The sequence below is a fragment of the Stegostoma tigrinum genome, chromosome 37, assembly GCF_030684315.1.
Source record: "Stegostoma tigrinum isolate sSteTig4 chromosome 37, sSteTig4.hap1, whole genome shotgun sequence".
In the NCBI taxonomy this organism is placed as follows: Eukaryota; Metazoa; Chordata; class Chondrichthyes; order Orectolobiformes; family Stegostomatidae; genus Stegostoma; species Stegostoma tigrinum.
Genome location: NC_081390.1, coordinates 5,716,008 through 5,734,409, shown reverse-complemented (window position 1 = coordinate 5,734,409; position 18,402 = coordinate 5,716,008). Strand labels below are relative to the sequence as shown.

Genomic DNA, 18,402 nt, shown 5'->3' with positions numbered 1-18,402 from the left:
AAGAGATGTTTGATCAGTGCAGGCTACAGCCCTTAAAGTACTTCAGTTTTAAAGCTGAACAAATCCATGAAAAGGACTCTATTACTTGTATGTTAGTCACATTTCAAGACGCACTGGACTGAGTTGTTATCTGAATCCACAATGATGCAATTTACTATTATTCTACAAGTAGAATTACCTTTAATCCCTTTAGTGAAGCTAAAGTTGAATTCTCAGCCTGAAAATACTAATTCCTTCCCTTGAGCCTATTTAAGAACATAGAACAGTACAGCACAGAACAGGCCCTTCAGCCCACAATGTTGTGCTGACCATTGATCCTCATGTATGCACCCTCAAATTTCTGTGACCATATACATGTCCAGCAGTCTCTTAAATGACCCCAATGACCTTGCTTCCACAACTGCTGCTGGCAACGCATTCCACGCTCTCACAACTCTCTGCGTAAAGAACCTGCCTCTGACATCCCCTCTATACTTTCCACCAACCAGCTTAAAACTATGACCCCTCGTGCTAGCCATTTCTGCCCTGGGAAATAGTCTCTGGCTATCAACTCTATCTATGCCTCTCATTATCTTGTATACCTTTGTTTTTTAAGAATGAACTCCCATAATTACTTCATATATGCATCAACATAAATAAATTGAAAATATTTGCGTACATACAAATTGCAGATTTGAGAACAATCTACATGAATTCACCGAGAGTGGATTTGAATAATACTCAGACCCTTCTATTAGAGGCTGCTAATCAGTTCTTCCTTGCTTTCAGCAATAATAAATAGATTCGGTCAGCACGTCTGCCGACCCAGATTATTTTACTCTGTCTTTTGAAAAAATAAAATCAACAGACAACAAATTGCATTTAATGGAGCACTTTTAAATACAGGAAAACATCCAGAGTTGCCTAATGGTAGCGGATTAGACAGAACAAGACACCAAAGCAAAATGTTAGGCGGAAAGGCCAAAAGGAGGTAGCATAAATGTCGTCAAAATGTTAGTCTTAAAATATGAATAAAATATGAAAAGATGAACGTGAAGAGATTTGAAGAGGTAACTCCAAAGTTTGGGGAGCGATGAAATAAACCTCAGTCACCAATGGAGGAGTCAACAACTGAGGGGATGTACACGAGTTGGCAATAGAATTCAGGAGCCCTCACCCTAGTGATCATTTCTCATGTGAGAGTTTGGACGGCAAGTGTCAATACTGGAAATGCAAACTAATCATATTTCAATTGACATGAATTTTGGATTGGCGACTGTTCAGACTACAACTTATTGTGACATGGACAGAGTCACTACTAGTCTGAAACTAATGAAAAACACCATAGAATTTCTCCCTCAATGGAAAGCTTATTGTTCCTCATAGCTCGGCACTATACCCCACCCTGGAATAGTTCTTCAAGAGTTTCCAGTTCCTGCAAGCTAGCATTCACTAGTTATAACTGCACAGCCAATTGAATTTGTGTCTATTGTTGATAAGCACAAGTACAGTCATATTAGCCAGACAATTAAAGTGCAGCACAAGTCTGAATCAATTTTGAATACAGTTTTTTATTAATAAGTAAAAGCAGGTTGGCCTTCACTAGGCTTCAACAGATTTTTTAAGACACTCCTCAAATCCCACCTCTTTAATCAAGCTTTTGGTCAACTGCCATAACATGCCAATTTTAAATTCAAGTTACTGCTCATGATTTTTAATTATTTCCACGATTTCTAGATTACCAATAGATCTGTGCTTCAGTCATCTTGTTTTGTTCCTGTCAATCAGGATCAGTTGTGACTGGAAAGCTGACTCGTCAACTGCTCTGCCTATTCTAAGCTCCCCTAGCTCAATGCACAACTGCCACCCCTTAAGAAACAGACTCGCAAAACTTAACAACACTACTGCTTCTTCAACACTAACCCACTGCAAGTGACTGCCCATACTGATCGTACTGAGAGTCCACAGTATGAGTCAAGTCAGTATCAGGAGATCCACTTCTGGTTGTCTGTTGTGGTGCAGCAGGTCATGTCTCAACTGGAGAAATTTTAAATTATCCTTATGTTAGCTAATCGCGGGAGCAAAAGCAGGAGCAGATCAACGGTTGAGACTCTAACAAAACAGAATAGGGAGAGAAAAGCAGCACATTCAAAATTCAGAGCAGCAATTACAGTGGATTTTAGGGATATTTAATTATTTGATTGATTTTAAGTTCCACTTAAATATGACATAGGATAATTAAATTTATTACAAAATGTTGTTATGTCAAGCATGTGTCATTTGAATCAATACTCACCTACATAGTTGTATGTAGTATTTATACGCTGCAATCTAGCAATTTACCAACATTGCAGCATATTCTTTCCTTGTTTTTCTAAAACTGAAAACTCTAAACAGCAGGTTGTGGGACAACCATCTCCATCTTAGATCCCCGCTAAGTCGCATACCAGTTTGAGGTGGACAAATATGTCCATTCCTCCATAATGGATGGGGAAGCAGCCTGAAACTCCATACTTACCACAGTATCATGGTAGAAACACCATTACAAAAACTGCAATTGCAAAGTATAATAGGTCCCAAGGGTAACAAATGCAGCCTTCCCAACACTAATGACTCCAGCAAACAATTATATTGCAATTTAAAATTACACACATTATTTCTGATTTTATTTGTGCTTAATTTTAAAAAGAACCAATACCAACAAATTCTCACTGGGATTAAAGCCGTATTAATAGTTGCTTTAAAAAAAATTTCAACACTGACTCACTTAATTTCCCTTCTCTTCAATTAAAGAACCACAACCAAGGCAACTGTGCTGATTTCTAGGTAACAGTGTGGAGCTGGAGGAACACAGCAGGCCAGGCAGCATCAGAGGAGCAGGAAAGCTGACATTTCGGGTCAGGACCCTTCCTCAGAAATATTTCTGAGGAAGGGTCCCGAACTGAAACATCAGCTTTCCTGCTCCACTGATGCTGCCTGGCCTGCTGTGTTCCTCCAGCTCCACACTGTTATCTCAGACTCCAGCAGAGGCTGTTCTTACTACAGTTGTGCTGATTTCTTCTTTTGAATAGTATTTCTGATTATACTCTAAGTAGATTGGACAGTGGGACATGAACATGCTATTTTTTTGTTTCCAAAGGCACAATGTCCAAGTTCTAGCAAAGATTGAGAGGTAATACCAGTGTCAAGATGCTCTTCGGCCTCAAGTGCTACATGGAGTGGAAACTGGTTTCTTTCTGAGTGAATCTCAACAACGTTGCCAAGTAATACCCTTGCTAAAAATGAATTAACTGCATTGAAAAGCAATGGCTCATTTTTGCAATAATACCTAGCAATCGTATTTCGCGTTCACAGGCAATTAATGGTACCAACTGCATAACATGAACTGACTATTGTACTTGCCATACCTATTGCAACATTCAGGCCATTCCTTGATATGGAAAAGGTTAATGAGACAGTAGTTGAGCATGCTGTGATATGCACTTATTTCTCTTTATATTTTGGTAACTGGAACTTAAAATATCTGTGTTAAGTGAGGAGATAGAAGTCGATTTAGATGCAAAAATCATTGAAATGTTGATTTAATCTTAAGATTAAAGCAGAAGTTTATGCAATGAGCCTACTAAAAAGGCAATCTAGTGCATGTATTTCAAAGAACTTTAATTGGCAGATTCTGCAGAAGGGATTACATGATCCTTTTTAAGAAAGAGTATGGTATGAAACGTTATAAATTGGAGTTTGGAAATTTCATAGGTAGAACAGCAACAAGAATGAAACAATTGATAGCAATAAAAAAAGGGGAGGAATTCCATTCTATTTCTACAAATAAAAGTTATGTGTCAAGTAAATCAACATTATGGAATTGCATTAGGTAATGTAGAAATGGTCTGAATCACCACTTCAAAAGATTTAAAATATCAATGTTGGAACAGATGGTTCAGAATTTGATTGATTCTCTCCCTAGAACTTGGACAGTTTTTTTAAAATAGTGTTGCCTGTTAGTGTATGTTTAATAGATCTGTGACCGCCAACATTTAAAATGAAGAAGTCTTTTAGTTTCAGGAATAAATTACCCTTGTTCTAAAACTAAGTTTCCTGACTCACTAACTACCTTGCAGTTTTCTGTCTTGATTCCAGTGTTGATCCTTTCGTGAACTTGCTCTTTCCCATCTCTGTAGCATATATCTAGCCTAGGAAATGCTGGAGATCTCTGCAATTCTCAAATTCTGAACTTTTGATCTTAATTTCTCTAACATTGGCAGCCATGTTTTCAGTTGACTTGGCCTTAGATTCTGGAATTCCTGCCCCTCTCTCTCTCTCTCTCTCTCTCTCATTTTATAAGATACTCCTTGAAACCTAAACCTACTTTCAGCTTTTGGCTACCTAACCTAATTTCACACTCTGTGCGTCAGTGTTAAAAATATCAGAATTTTTTGAAATAATGCTGACATTGCTGATAAGACAACGTGGTCAACCCCAGATTTTAGCATGCATATTATTCAATTGACATTTGGAAACTGGAGGCTTAAAATACTGTAGGTAGCATCGGAGACCCTTCTGTTATCGCACATGCCGGTATCCAATAGAACAGGTTCCTCTTCCTGAAACGCACAAAAAATGTTAGAAAAACTCTAAATCTGCTGTGAGACAGAAACAGAGTTAATGCTTTGAGTCCAGTATGACAGCTCTTCAAAAGTTCTGAAGAATCATACTTGAACTTTAATTCTGTTTCTCTCTCCACAGATGCTGCTGGACCTGAATTTCTCTAGCACTTTTTCTGCCTCTTTCAGATTTGCAGCATTTGCATTATTCCAATTTTCTTTGAAGCTCTTCATTCTGTTGACCTATCATCCTGATAGCAGTCAACAGAATGTTTTTTAAAGGTTTATGCGATTATAGTGGATGAAGCACCTGCATTACAAGTTCTCACAGCTGAAAGGAACCAAGTTGGCTGATCACACTAAACAAAGGACAATTAACATCCAAATACAAAACAAATCTAAACTGTTTAAAATGTGTTTTTGTGCATTAAATTGAAACAAATATTTTACGACTTTGTACCCCCAATTTTCATCTTGCAATTTCTTTACATTATACATTTGCTCTACACAGTGGAAGGAGACTGAAACAACTCTGCACACACATTCTTGGTTGAAAGACGTTCCAATAATTCCACAACAGCAAATATTTTTAGGTTCTTCATCACACTGCAAAACTGAAAATGAATTTCTAATCGTAACTGAATGATTCAGTTTCAATACTCAGATGCAGCAAAATACAAAGCATGCCAACTAATACTGCTAGGAATCCATGGCCGAGCTACAGCTCCCTATGAAAACAAATTTCCATCCTCTCCACTTTTATTTGGGTGGAGATGTCACAGTATAGATTTCACCAACGTACTCCTTAAAGGTGCATGTGTGCACAGCAAGACAACACTCAAGAAGGTTCCATGAAGTCCACTCAAGTTATTTCCTTTAAGATATCAAGCAGGCATGTTTGAGCAAAATACTTCAAAGGTACTATGCATTAAAATTAAAGGCCATGAAAATTCAGAAGGAATGCAGATGCCAAGATTTACAATATCTGATCTACACATGTGCAAACACTTCAATAACAGTTAAAACAATGTTACTCAATACTTTTGTTTTCTTAATTGACATTTCATATTGAGTATTAACTATTCATGACAAAAGCACTATTAGAATAGCCATCAACTAAACTGAACTGCACTTTTGCTTTAACGTAGAAAGGATGTTAAATTGCGAAAATTAAAACAGCTGGTCTAAATACTTTCCAAGTCGCTTGAAGTATATCCATCTTGCATGCAGGATACTAAAGGGAAAACCTGTAGAAGTAGTATATTTACATTTCCAAAAATGCATTCAGCAAAGTGCCGCATAAAAGGATACCATACAAGTTGCAAACACGTGGTGTTGCGGATGATAAGGAGCATGGTTGGAGGATGGCAAACTGCAATTAATGGCATGTTGCAAGGATCAATGCTAGGTCCTCAATTATTAATTCTACTAATCAATATTAATGACTTACATGAAGCTAAACTTGCAGATGATATGAAGAGAGGTAGGGAAGCAAGTTGTGAGAATAGGATAAAATTTGCAAAGTTAGTGGGTGAAAAGGTGGGAAATGTGAAGTTGTCTACTTTGGTAAGTATTGAAAAGTTGATGATTATTTAAATGCGAGATTTGGAATGCTGCAATACAGAAGGATCTGGATATCCTTGGACATGAATTACCAAAATGTAGTATACAGATGCAGCAAGAAATTAGGAGAACAAATGGAATGCTAGTATTTATTGCAAGGAGAATGGAGTACAAAAGTAGGGAAGTCTTACTACCACAATACATGGAATTGGCATCTTTACTTAAGGTAAATACACTGATTTTGGAGACAGCTTAAAGAAAGGTCAATAGATTGATTGCCGGGCTGAGAGGTTTGCACTATGAGGAAAGGTTGAACTTCTTGGGCATGTGCTCGTTGGAGTTTAGAAGAATAAAAGCTGATCTTTTTGAAACATAAAAGATTCTAAGACAGCATAGGTTCTAAGAGAAGGCTTCCTTTTGTCAGGGAATCTAAAATTATGCACTACAGTTTATAAAAAAATGTATCCTACTTAAGATTGAGATCAGGAAGAATTTCTAAGCTCAGAGTTGTTTGTCATTGGAATTCTCTTCCGCAGAGAGTAGGGGTGATTGACTATATTCAAAGCTAAGTTATATAACTGTTCATCAGCAAGGGAGTTAAGAGTAATGAGGGATGGGCAGGAAAGTGGAGTATAGACCTCAATCAAATCAGCCACGATCTTATTTTATGACACGTCAGACTCAATAGGCAAAATGCTCCTATTTCTTACAAAATTTAATAAAATCAGTCAGCCTTACCTGATGTGGGAAAAATCTGAGGAACTTGCACATTTCAGAATGGACTTTTAAGCACAACATAAATAATCTTCTAAGCCTGAAGTCCGAGGAGCTAAGTGAATTGAAGCTGTTCAGAATATCTGCAAAAAGCAAAAAAGTTTTGTTTTAAATTTGTATCTTGGCAGAGATCAAGAGTATATCTGTACCAAGACAACAGTGTGGAGCTGGATGAACACAGCGGGACATGCAGCATCAGAGGGGCAGGAAAGCTAACATTTCAGATCTGGACCCTTCTTCATAAATGGGGGAGGGGAAGGGGGCTCTGAAATAAATAGAGGGGGGGAGGTGATGATAGAAGGTGTATAGAGGAGCCAACTGGTGGAGAGAAGTTGGGCAGGTCAAGGAGGTGGGTATGAAGCTAGTAGGTGAGTGTAGGTAGGGTTGGTCAGTGAGGTGGGAGGAGCAGATAGGGTGGAGAGATGATGGGCAGGTCAAAGAGGCAGGGACGGCGGGGGGGTGGGTTGGTGCTGGTCTTGGGAATGACGTTGGGGTTGGGGAGATTTTGAAATTCGTAAAGTCCACATTGAAAGCACTGGATTGTGGGGTTCCAAGGCTGAATGAGGTACTGTCCCTCCAGTTTTTGGGTGGCATCATTGTGACATTGGAGGAAGCCCAGGATGGAAATGTCATCCAGGGAGTGAGAGGGGGAAGGTGAACTGGTTCACAACTGGGATGTGTTGTTTTTTGCGAACCCAGCGTAAGTGCTCCACAAAGCAGTCTCCAAGCCTCTGCTTGGTCTTCCTTATGTATAGGAGGCCAGCAAGGATAAGGGGCGTACTGTCTTTGTTTTTATTGGAGGGAAGGGGTGTGAGGGCTGAAGTGCGGGAAACGCAAGAGATGTGGTTGAGGGTGTTTTCGACCACTGTGGGGGAGGGGGCGTGGCAGCAGTGGAGGGGAGAGGAATTGTGGTCCTTGAAAATTGGGGATAGAGACAAAGACAGAATTCCCCTTGTCCCCACGTATCACCCCATTAACCTCCAGATTCAATGCATCATTCTTCGCCACTTCTGCCACCTGCAATCTGACCCAACTACGTAGGATATATTTCCCTCCTCACCCTTATCTGCCTTCCTGAGGAACCGCGCTCTCTGCAACTCTCTCGTCTGCTCCACACTAACCCCATCACACCAGGCACCTTTCCCTGCAACCACAGGAAGTACTACACCTGCCCCTACACCTCCCCCCTCACCTCCATCCCATGCCCCAAGAAAACCTTCCACATTAAACAGATGTTCACCTGCACATCTGCTAATGTGGTCTATTGTGTCTGCTGTTCCTGATGTGGCCTCCTCTACACTGGGGAGACCAAGCGGAGGCCCTTGTGAAGATTTCCTTCTTCCCTAGCCCCCCACAACATCGGAAGATGGGCTTGATCAGGCCGAGGGGATTTATCCACCTTAAGGCTGAAAACACCTCTTCTCTGGTAATGAGTATGTGGTCCAAAACATCCCCACTTGTTTCCTTTATTTCCATAGCATCCTATTTTGAGGAAGTTACCAAAAAGATTAATGATGGCAGAACTTGTTTATTCTGATTTTAGTAAAGCCTTTGACAGTGTTGTACATAGTAGACTAATTGGTAAAGTTAAGTAATGTGGGTTTCAGGGTGAGCTTGCCAATTGGTTACATGACTGGCTTAACAGCAGGTGACAGGGAGTAATAGTGGAGGCCTGTGATCAGCAGTGTTCCACAAGGCTTCGTTCTGGGTCCTCTTTTGTTAGTCATTTCTATAACAATGATTTGGATGTGAACATAGAAGATATCGTTGGTACACCAAAATCAAAGAAGGTGTGAGTGTAGAACAATAGGGCGGCAAGATGGCAGTGGGGAGCACTGTTACCTCACAGCACGAGTGACCGGAGTTTGATTCAAGCCTTGGGTAACATTCTTCCTATGTCTGTGTCGGTTTCAGTCAACTGCTTTGGTTTCCTCCCACAGTCCAAAGATATGCAGGCCGGGTGCATTGGCCATGTTAAATTCTGTCAGGACCAGGGATGTGCAGGCTAGGTGCATTAGCCATAGTAAATGCAGGGTTACAGGGATGGGTAGGGGCTTGGGTTGGATGCTCTGGAGGTTGGTACAGACTTGATGAGCTGAATGGCCTCTTTCTACACTGTAGAGATTCTAATGAATAGGATAGGTCTTTTCTTTGCATCCATGAAGATTATTTTGAAAAAAATCTTCCACAAAATATTTGCACTTTTGGCAAAAAAACACCTTAGGAAGTTTTTACATATGGTAATGATACATATGGTATTGATACATATGGTTTTGTTCTGTCATTCGGAGATGCCAGTCTCTCGAACTTCAAGGATGATCAGGAAAAGCTGCATTGCCATCACATTTTCATACAGGTGTTCTTTGACTGAGTTCAGGTAAATGAGACTGTGTGGAATGACACTGCTACAATTTTTGAGTAGCACATGGACATCTGTGGAAAGGAGCTAAGAATCGGTTGTTTGAGTTCACACTTCATCAAATCTCCTTTCTGATCTCTTAAATTTGTATCCTGGGTGTGATCTACTAGTTTTAGAGAGAAATTTGTTTTGGTACTCCTTTAGAACCTCTCCTTCAATGCTGAAGTGTCACAGGGGACATAGTTGATAGTAAATGGGATACTGCTAATACCTAGCCTGGTAAAATACTAAACTAGTCCTCTGGCCAGTTAGGTACTCTTCTAATGCACCTTTGTCCAAATCCACAGCAGTCCTTTAAGATTTTGACTTCCTCTTTGACCTCATCATACTGCAATCATTTTGCCTATGCTTTCTCTTCAAGCTCCTGATAGGCATATATGCAGTGCTTCTTGGAGACTGCCTATTGCTAAAACTAGAAGGTTGATAGGAATTTAGGAACTTCAAGGCTGCTGGGAATAGTTGATACAGGTGAACAATGGAGGCGCCAGAAATGCTATTCTACATATACTTTTCCGGGGAGATCAGAGAGTCCAGATCTACCACAGTCAGCAGAATCATGCAGGAGTTCTATTTCCTTCATCTTGTGTGCGCTTTTTGTCCATATCTGAAATTGTTTTTTTAGGAGCTGCGACCAATCATGACCAGTTTGGCAACCTAAAGCAAGTTTGGCAAGTAACAGGATCCTGAACTGGAGAAATGCTTTTTGAACAATTTCCAAATCCAGTGCATTAGCCGTGGTAGAACAGATCATAGTACATCAAGTGTGGCCATGTTCTTCACTCAATACTTTAATTTTCAGTAACTGGATGCCTGTGCACTGCTTTTACCTGGTTTGGCCTGAGTAAATCAAGGATCAAATCTAATTAATTCGTTATTCACTTAAGTGTATGTCCAGCTGACAGTTTGGTGTCTTAATTTTTTGAACTTGCCTACCTGAAAACAAAATGAATGGAGTGTTTCACTCTCTGCAGGTTATTTTTTGATTTCTTTAATGCATTTGCCAAGGCACACTAAATTGTGCTTATTGTCGCTTTGTCATTTCTGTTAGAATAAGAATTAAGAGACTCAGCTAAGGTACCATGAACAGCTTTTATTTCGAATTTGTGTCCTTGTGCTGTAGCAAAGCACAACCTCTTCCCCCTTATCGACTTTAGTATTTCAGGACACTGCACGAAGCAGTTAAAGTGCCCAACACTTAAGAAGTGCTAAAATAAAATTAGTCGACATTCAACATCTAGGTAAGTGCCATTTAAACAGGTTCTGTTGCAAATGTCGATCTGCATACTAAATAAAAACCAAAAGAACTGCGGATGCTGTAAATCAGGAACAAAAACAAAGCTGAATAAGAAAACAGAGTTAACATTTCAGATCCCGACGGAAGGAGGGTCACTGGACCCAAAATGTTAACTCTGTTTTCACCTTCACAGATGCTGCCAGACCTGCTGAGTTTTTCCAGCAATTTTGTTTTTGTTTTGTTGTAGATTTGCATACATTTGTACACTAACTCTACAAAATACAGGGATGGCTGACCCCAGTAAAAGGAGTTAGACCACTCTAAAAGTTACCAGAAAGTACGTTAACTTCATGTTCTCTTTGCTTTCAGGTGATATCAGTTACTTTTAAGAGGCCAGGCTCAATGGGACAGGCTTGAGGAATCTTATGACCTATTCCAGCTCCTAATTCTTATGTTCAATGGACCTATTCATAGATTAAAAGGAGTCATGTGCCTTTTTTGAAAATAGCTTTCCAGTTATACTGACATTATTCAACTGCCTTCAAGCTTTATTGCTGTCTGGAATACCTATTATTCACTCAATGCCTTTATGAAGAGAATAACACTTCTACACTTACTTGGAAACAGATCTTTTGAAAAATCTTTTTTACTGAAACTTTCAGAAACAGCCAATTGACTATAATTGGCCGATTTGGGTCATTCTTGCTTTTGGTCTTTCTGCGAATAAAGGCCTGCTCAATGGTGGCAGCACCTGTTTTCTCAGAATGTCTCTCTCAACATCATAATCTGATCACTTTGAGCAATTGGTATTTGCACAAATGTCATAATCAATCAATCTGAACATACTTGGAATGGAGACCTAAACTGGGCAGCTGGAAACCCAAACGTAATGTTAGGAAAAGCAGAAGTAAAGTCACCATACCAGACTAGAGCTACTCTCTCATTATAGAGACTGGTGGTGGTTTAACCTGAGAGTCATCACATCTTAGATGAGGGGAGAGATTCAGAAAAGTACGTACATGCATGCAGGTTAATGGCAAAATTTCTGAAAAGCCAAAGCAGTAATAAAAACCTGGTCAAGAGTCACCAATGAAAGCAAGGCAGTGATTGACAGATTTTTGGACAATAAGGGAATAAAGAAAACTGGTGGTAGTGTAAGAAGGTGGAGAAAAGCACATGTCAGCTGTGATCTTGACAATGGGTACTTTTAAAGGATTGAATTGCCAAACCTACCTCCACACTCAAATTCCTTCCATCTTTCTGGTTCTTTCCCTCATTTTTCTCCCTTAAGACAGTCCTAAGACCTACAACTTTGACCAAGTTTTGGTCAATTCGCCTACCTGACTCCTAGCATGGGTCAACGTCATAGTTTTAGAAAGCTTTTTTGCAGTACTTTGGGATTATCATGTCAAAGGTACTGTACAAATTTTGCTGTTTCTTTTATTCTTAGCAATGTAGAGTGATATAGAGACATCATTTTACATGGAAGGCTGCTATCAGCACAAAATGCTTTATTGCAGGGATCAGTTAAGGCAGAATGGAAACTGGATAATTATTGGAAGCCAAGGAACAGGTAAGGCTATGGGATGAGTACAGAGCGTTTTGTACTGAATTGACCCAGTAACAATCCAGCACACTAAATGGTCTCCCCATATTGCTCTAGATATTGTTAATCAACCTATTCAGACAAGTTATGACTGTGGCAGATGGGATTGGAAACCAGACATCCTGATCCAGAGATAAGGATACTACCACTACACGACATGAGCACTTTCCTCGTATTGCTCCAGGCATTTTTAATCTACCTGTTCAGACACACATCTGGAGCAGTTGAGACTTGAGCTCAGGCCTTCCAGACCACAGACTCGGACCCTTCTTTGAACTCGTGGCCCCAGAAAAATTAGCATTGGGTCCTGAATTTTAGTTTAGTGATATTACGACTACACTGCCTCCTGCCCAAATGCATCACAGTTTGCAACTCTGCATTAAATTCTAACGCTTCTAGATTTTTTTTTGAGGTAAACACTACTACTGTTCCACAAGAGCACTTCAGTCATAATGGCTCTCATCATCTAAATTAACAAATTTTTTTCTTGTTAGAAATGTACTGATCTTATGAAAATGTCTCAAATTGCCCAACACCAGGTTAAAGGGAATCAATTCAAATTAGTGAAAAAGAAAACTGAATAAAAATATTAAGCTATACTTCTCTATCCAAAGCAACAACAGAAACCAGTTTTGGCAGAACCAATATAAAAGCTGCAGAAACAAAAATCACTGTTTTTGCACAGGTCTTGAGATATTATATACAAAAAGAGTACAATAGTAAAATGCTGGATGGAAATGTATTCTACCATGGCAAAAATGGGGTATGATAATGTCAGAGATAATGGGAACTGCAGATGCTGGAGATTCCAAGATAATAAAATGTGAGGCTGGATGAACACAGCAGGCCAAGCAGCATGCTGCTTGGCCTGCTATGATAATGTCATTTTTTTTTTAAGCAGGCAAAACCAAAATAAGGAAAATTCTATCGTGCTGGGAGTCTTTAGGATCTGAAATGCACTGCCCGAGTGAGGTGGCAATGGATTCATTTAAAGAATTGAAAAGACAATTGGACCTTCTGAAAAAAGGAATGCTCATGTGTCAGGTGACAGCTGGAGAGTGGTACAAGATGATTTGTTACTTCAGAAAGCAGCGCAGAGATGACTGGTTGAATGACCTCCTGCTGTGCTGTAACTGTTCTGTGATTACTTCTCCAGAACTAAACAAGCTCAGAGAAGTTCCTACAGTATAAATAGTATGCTTTAAAAAAAATGCACATTTGAAACTACATTAAGGTATTGTGCTCATAGAGTGTTCTGCTCATATCCTAAAAGATCCAAAAGATCTCATTGCAATACACCATTTGAAGCATTACCAACAATCAAATTTATACTATTGCTAAAATAAATTTGAGATAACCAGTGATGCATAGGATTCCTCACTCAATAATTACCCTCAATCCAATGAATAGCAGTAAATTACAACAGATACTGAAGTGTTCAAATTGACAGCAAATTTTGGAAATAGTCAGTGGGTCAGGCATGATACTGGAGCAAAAAACAAAGTTAACATTTCAGGCCAATGACCTTCTATCAGAATTGACAAAATGGAAATGACAGCTGACAACTGCTCAAAATCTCAATCATATCACAAACAAGGGCCTTTTATTAAGTAATACAAGACTGAATCTTGCCAATATCTTTGATGTTTTAGAAATGCCAAGCAGACAAGGTTATGGTCTAAGTGCTGAGAAATGGGATTAAGAATGGTCAGTTGCTTGTTTTTGACTGGTACAGACTTGATGGGCTGAGGAGCTTTTTTTGTGTTGTAGGCCTCGATGACTATACATCCAAACTACGTACAGACACAGCCATTTCCATTAACAAGTCTTTAATCCAAGTCCACGAGAGGTATGAAAAACAGACATGGTTAACGTGAGGTGAACTATTGCCTTCTTGAAGTGATAACCTTCGCTTTTTGGTAACAGAAGAGGAGTCATTGATATGACGTTTTCAGTTAAACACCTCCCCAACTGGGGCTATCCCAATTTTTGGGAGAACTGAAAATTCATGATATTTTTGCTGCTTTTAACAAAGTTGTTGTAGCAACCAGCGGTGACCTAAAATCTGCTGAGGTCTGATAGCTGTCTCCCATTGAATCCAAGCACAAGAAAGTGTAAAATGAGACTGAAGTTAAGTGAATGGAGTCAGTAAGTAGAAATAGTAAGCCAGGTAGAGCATAAGTGCAACCTGGTCTATTTTTCCTCTGGGAAATACACATTAGTCATGCTCCTGGTAGCTGTTAGTTCAGAACTAATTCACAGGCTGTATGCCTTATCAAAAAAAAAGTCACGCTTTGAAACAATTTTTACATCAGTTACAATTTTTCAAAACATTGGAAAAGTCAGAAATACTAGCACTCATTCTCCAGATTAAGCCATGACAGTTACCTTTAAGTAACACAAGAAACAGTAGTAGAGCATATGGTCCAAGAAGGCTGTCCTATCATTCAATACAATCCTGAGCCTCGACTTCAACTCACTTAGCCCCCTCTCCCTCACCAAACCCACGAGAACTTAGTTATTGGGATAACAAGGTGTGGTGCTGGTTGAACACAGCAGGCCAAGCAGTATCTTAGGAGCAAGAAAGCTGACGTTTCTGGCCTAGACCCTTCAGCAGAAATGTCAGTTTTTGTCTATTTCGGCCTCAAATACATTCGATAATGGAGCAACTGCAAACCTCTCAGTTGCAGAATTCTAAAGATTCACAAACCCTTTGAATAGTAAAGAAATTTCTCCTCCTTTCAGTTCTAAATGATCAATTCTTTACTCGGAGGTTGTGCCTTGTATTTTAGTTTCCTCAGCCAGCAAAAGCAATTGCTCAGCCTCCATCCCATCATGGCCTGTTATAATCCGCTGAGAAGGGTGTGAACCCGAAACGTCAACTTTCCTGCTCCACTGATGTTGCCTGACCTGCTGTGTTCCTCGAGCTCCATACTGTATGGACCTGTCACAATCCTGTATGTTTCAAAGGGATAATCTCTCATTCTTCTAAACGCAAGAGAAGAAAGATAGGTCTAATTTACTTGTAATGATACAATAAAGAAATTTGTGTTTGATAACTGATAAAGATGATACAAAAAACTTCAAAGAGATTTCAAATAACTATTTAGTGTTGCGTCCAATAGATACAGCCGCCTATTATAAAAATAAATCTTGAGGGGGTAAGATTTCTTTCCTTGGAGGATGTGTGCACATTGTTTCAGTGACCTACTGCAGAAAGTTATCACAGATTTAGAAACACTAAACTCAAAGATAGGAAACTCGTTGTGAATTGAATGTCACCTTCTCGCCGTCTCCACTTCTGTTCCAAATAGCAAATTCCCACCACATTCACAAGGCTAAATTTAAACAAATACCAAATCTTGGGAAACTGGGGCAACCTGAAACTGAAGAAATAATCAAATGACAACATTTGCAGCTAACCATTTTCTTTCTATGGCAGAAAGAATGTCATCAGACCACGGGAAAAGAAATTTCAAAGTAATCCATAAATCATTTAAAGGTTAGATCAAACAGGTTCAAAATGGTTACTTCATGAGCATTCACAGGTCATTTTATGTACAGTGGCTGTGAGATGATTCTAATGTTTAAACTTGTTTTGCTTACAGTGAACAATTTTGGTCTCCATATTATAAAAGGGATATGGGAGCACTGGTAAAGATGCACAAGTGATTAAATATAATTACTCCATTCTGTATCATTGTCAGGAAATACTGAGCAAGCCAGGTGCTTACTCCAGAAGGGTGACCTGATGGAATGCTCAAGATGATGATATATTTAATGGGAAACTATGGATATTTTCCACTCAGGAAAGACAAGAACAAAGAACTATAAACATATGATAATGAATTCAGAGGAGAATTCAGGAGAAATTTCTTTAGGTCATGGTGTTTGAGCAATCAACATTGACCAGGTCAACAAGAACAATATACCTCCTCTTTGAAGAAATGTCCATGGCACTTTATCGGGGCAAAATGGGCCTGGGATTAATGTCTCATTTAAAAGTTGCCACCTTTGACAGTGTAGTATTCCCTCTTAAAGAACTGGAGACAGACATCAGTTTTGTACTCAAATCTTGGATTGGAATTTCTGATTTACAACAGAGGTCACACACTTTAACAGAACAATGGGGCTCTCACATTTGCAAATATGACATTTTATAATTCCTATACCAGTTATTCTATAATCTTTCTGATTGCTATCTTAATGGCAAATTATGGTCAGTTGTGGTTACGTGGCTTATGCCATCAAGATCAAGATTTCTGACATACCCCTACCTGAAACATGATAGCTTTTGAAGGTAATGTGTGTTCACTGATTTATACAGTATTTTGATTAGCAACATGAAGCACTCTTAGGGAGTCAGAGAAGCAGGATTCCATCTCTCCAGAGTAAGCAATACTGCTTCAATTACATCAAATCGGAGCTTCCATCAGTGCTTTGAGAGAATAAATTAGAGATCTCAAATTCTCAAGCTTGTAATGAATTGTTGAGAACATGCACAAGCATGCACAAGAAATCAATTATTTTTGGTAGCGTTTTGCAGTCCCAGCTTCACTGTTGATCTTGTTCTTATTTAGATTTCTACACTGCCAGCTCGAGTTGCCCTGCTTCTTCTCTCCATTGCAATTCAGCCTGTAATCCTTTGGTATACTGTCACAGTTCTATTTGGTTCCTGGCTGCCTTTCTGTGAATGCCCATTAAATACAGTGAAAATCCCTTGCAACATTCTAGATTTTTAATGTTTCAAAATAGCCCCAATATAAATGACATAAAATAATCAAGAATACTGTAGGCTGAAATTCTTCATCCAAATCTTCATAAACTTTCAAAGTACTATTTTCTAGGAATATAAATTGCTAGCTCTAAATTGTTCATAAATTTTAAACACTCAATCATGATTTCTGTGCTCTTTTTTAAAATTGAAAACCTTGCAATCAGTTGGCACTTTTCACAAATGGAAGGTAGTCCACAGCATTTTGTTGCTGATGACATGAAATATCTTTGAAGTGTACTCGCTACTGTAATATCGCAAATGCAGCGGTGTACACAGCAAACTTTCATTGACAGCAACTGCTATGACCAGATGATATATTGATTCTTATGAAGTTGATTGAGAGCAAAGTATTAACTAGACAATTCCCCTGCTCTTATGCAATAAGTGCTTATGGGATGTTCCATCCACACAGGCAAGCAGAACATGTCTTGGTGGAAGATCTCATTTGAAAGATGACACTTGTAACACAGTAGCCCAAGAGTGGGACTTGAACCAGAAACTTTGAGACAAATATCTTTTTTCTTCTATTGATCTCTCGCATTTTTATCTTTATCCTCACAATACATCCAGCACCCAGTACAGATCTACATCTATGGAACTGACAGTTATCTCATAGGAACCAGGCAATGGAATGTCCAAATCTGATCTACAGCAGGAGTGTTGTCTTCAGTCTTCAGGTGGGAAATCAAAAAAAAAATTCATAATTTCTTAACGTACAATTAAAAAGGAAGATCTTAAACTGTTCAATACTAAATTATTTCCATTGACTGCCTAGGCGTACAAGTTATCTCAGTTAAGATTGAGGAAAAGGACAAATTGGAACAATCATACTTTCATTTTTATTGCCATATAGAGAAGGGAGTATCTATTCTCCTAAATGATAATTAAGCAGCTTGGAAAGCAATGGAAACAGCTAAAAAAAGGCAGTTGATAAACAAGTTTCAGGTGTCTGTTCCTACTCTGTGAAATTTGGCCAATAGGGTACACTTTCAACATCTGAAAGATCAGAAGGATCTCGAAACTGCAAATTTTATGACTAAATTTTTTAAAAGTCATCAATAGTTACAGCATTGGCACTGTTAAGCATTCAATTATCTTGTCCTTAGGGCATAAATCTGCTGCACAACAGTTCCTTGGCAGCTAGTTTATTGAAAGCTGAACCATATAATAGAAACAACAGAATTTACACCAAAGCCATTGATGGTAATACCTTCAGTCATCTAGTTTACATGGTGTGGAATTCCCTCCTGAAACCCCTCCACTTCTACATCTCAAAATCTAAATCTCAACATCTACATCTTTTGTAACAAAGTGTGGAGCTGGATGAACGCAGCAGGCCAAGCAGCATCTTTTGTGCTCCTAAGATGCTGCTTGGCCTGCCATGTTCATCCCACTCCACACTTTGTTAACTTGGATTCTCCAGCATCTGCAGTTCCCATTATCTCATCT

General features: G+C 39.1%; 1 protein-coding gene across 2 annotated transcripts in view; it reads right to left on the bottom strand.

Annotated features, from left to right (window-relative positions):
• bmpr1aa (bone morphogenetic protein receptor, type IAa) overlaps positions 1–18,402 on the bottom strand; it is a 230,202-nt gene that overhangs the window by 116,299 nt on the left and 95,501 nt on the right. The window contains exon 2 of one of the 2 annotated variants that reach the window (XM_048563537.2): positions 6,882–7,000. The exons of the other annotated variant lie outside the window; for it this stretch is intronic. The gene's annotated coding sequence lies outside the window, so the exon portion shown is untranslated. The remainder of the gene's footprint in view (positions 1–6,881; positions 7,001–18,402) is intronic. 2 annotated transcript variants of the gene reach the window in all.